Raw genomic sequence first — 2,971 nt, forward strand, 5'->3', positions numbered from 1 at the left:
AATATTTTCTGAATCAATAGAACAACATTTTAAACATTTGAATATATTTTTAAAAATAATTAAGAAAAATGGATTAGTAATCTCAGCTTAAAAAATGAAATTATTTCAAACTAAAATAAGATTTCTAGGACACGATATTTATCAGGGAACAATAAAACCAATTAATAGAGCTTTAGAATTTGCAACTAAATTTTCAGATGAAATAAAAGATAAAAATCAATTACAAAGATTTTAGGATGTTTAAATTATATAGCAAATTTCTTTCCTAAATTAAGACAAGAATGTTCTATACTATTTAATAGACTAAAGAAAAACCCGAAACCTTGGACAGAAGAACATACTCAATTTAATATTATCTAACCACTTCTACCCAGGCTACTTTTATTGGAAATGCTCATAAAGATTTAGTATTAAAATTGGACTTACAAAATTTAGAGTTGCCTTTGATAACGGAAGCTGTTGATTGTTGAATCCTTTCACCTCTTATTAATATACTTTGAGAAGGATACAAAAGTAGTTGAATACAAAGAGTGGTTGAATAAAGAAAGGTTGGGAGATTTGCTAAGGAATTTTACACGGGAAGGTTTTTTGTTCTCTTTCTCACCGATGCTTGGTCTTCTGATTTTGAATCTATTTATAGAATCATCCAGTCTTGCATTTCATCTGAATTTGAATTTCATTTGCCTTTCTTTGAAATGTGGCCGACATCTTTCTTCAAAAGTTATTTGGGTCTTGTCCGCATGGTCCACCGAAAAGATCAAAAGTAGATTCGGATGATCCAGCTGACTCTTCAATTTTGTCGGTTTCTTCGTTCTTATCCTACTTTTGCAAATAATTCAAATATTCTTTGAGCATCTCGGGATTGTGCATCATTTTCTTTATCAAAAAGTCGTTTGCAATTGCCTCGGATGCCATATTGACAACTTTTTCTTTGTCTTTCTTTTTTGGAGTGGTTGGAGTAGTTGGTATTTTTGTAGTTGTTGGAGTGGTTGAAGTGGTTGGCTGACTTGTCCACTTGAGTTTGTCTCCAGTTGTTAAAAATCTTATCACATTTGCTTGATCTCCAAATTCTTGATTGAATCCTGTCCACCATTTGATCTTGAATTCTCTGATTAATGACATTCGAAGTGGTTTTTCTAATTCTTGATGAATTTTGAAACTCTAGCAAAAAATCCATGGTACTTTGAATTCTGCATGGAATAATATTGGCCTTGTATACTCTTCCCCCTTTGCTTTTTTGAGATATGTTTGGAATCCCATTAACACATTTGGAGGTAGTATTTCTTTTTTAGGGCCAAACCATTGCCACCAATGGTTAAACCAAATTGGAAATTCTCTGTTGCAGCTTTCTTTGAAGGTGAAGAACCATGAATGGTTGAATGATCTGTATAAAAAAGCACGATACCAGGCCATTTTGTAATCTTGATATGTAAATCCATCTGGAATGAATCTGACTGAGAATGATTTTTTAGAATAAAGAGAAATCCATTCATTTGGGGAACAAACTTTCTTTATTATACATTTTGAATGACTGATTATATTTGGATTTTTTTTGTCTGGAATGGGGAATATTTCTACAGATTGAGTATCCGTAAGAATTAATTCATAATAATCCAAATTTTTTGAAGGATCATCAGGTTGCCAATAACATTTTTGAGAAAAGATTCTTTGAGTAAGCTGATTGAGTGTAGAATATAAAGGTACTTCTTGGAATCTGGTTATTGTAATATGCTGATGGAATGGTTTAGTAAAATAGGTATTTTCATTGGTTTTTTCTGAGGTTTTTGGAATTTGCTGGATTGGTCTTTGAGAGGAAATTGGAGTACAAATAGCTTGACTGTAGGTTAAAGCTGGAAAATCTTGTAATATTTGAAATCTATTTTGAGTTACAGGAGTAAGACTCATCTCATAATCTTGAGGAGTCTTAGGTCTAGAACTGCCTGCTTTTGAATCCATATTCCTGCAAAATCAATAAACAACATCTTTAAGTTGGTTAGATAATTGTTTGTTTTGCTCTTTGTAATGCTGAAGAAATGCTTCATCTCTTCCAACTCTTCGTAGAACTTGAATTCTAATAATGTTTCTCTGAATTTCTCTCTGGATGAGAAAAGCTCTCTTCTTTGGGGTAAGGGTTGTGAAATGGCTTTGCTGAATGTATGCTGTATTTCCAGGAACATACTCAAATAACCTACCACCAATTTTCAATATTTATGAGCATTTCAGGATACGTCTCATCAAGCAAGATTGGTACTGTACTTCTTGAATAAACTGATCAACAAAGACATTATCAAGAGTAACTGTACTTGCTTAAAGTTTTAACGTGTGAATCTTACCTATCCTAGAGCTGGGAGTTTGCAATTGAGATTCTAATTGAGTTCCATTGATTTGGTCCACTTATTTGTTTCCTGATTGGACTGATTATTTTGTGGTAGTAGTTGTGTTGGGAGTTGTGGGCTGTTCTAATTGAGTTAATTTTTGCATTTGTTCTTGGTGGTTGTTTTCTGAAGGTGATTATTTTACTGTTAGGTTGGGCTGCGTTTTTTATAGCTTCTGGCTTTTATTTTTTGGTATCCGAAGTAGCTCAGAATTGATTAATCATTTTTTTTTTTTTAAGTCTGAGATTTGGTGGTTCCCTGACTATTTGGGTTGGTTTTTGTCTTTTAATTTGTTATTTTGTTGTTGCATGTCTTGTTTGTAAATGGTTTCATATGTAAAACTTGCAGTTTTGGGTTTTATCTGATTAGAGCCCTTTATTTTTCTGTGCTTGATTAAGAAGTCTAGGTTGAAGTATGTATTGTCTTTGTTAAATTTCATCAAGTAGAGTGTTGAGGAGGATGAATCTTGGTGCAATTGTTTTTTCTTCGGGCAGAGGTTTTATACATCAGAGGAGGGTTTGTTCAAATTAGAAATAAAGTTCTCAGGGTGTGGTTGAATTCAAAGCCGTTATGCATAATTTACAGATAGATAGTAT

This window comes from Coffea arabica, chromosome 4c (genome assembly GCF_036785885.1).
Source record: "Coffea arabica cultivar ET-39 chromosome 4c, Coffea Arabica ET-39 HiFi, whole genome shotgun sequence".
NCBI classification, from domain to species: Eukaryota; Viridiplantae; Streptophyta; class Magnoliopsida; order Gentianales; family Rubiaceae; genus Coffea; species Coffea arabica.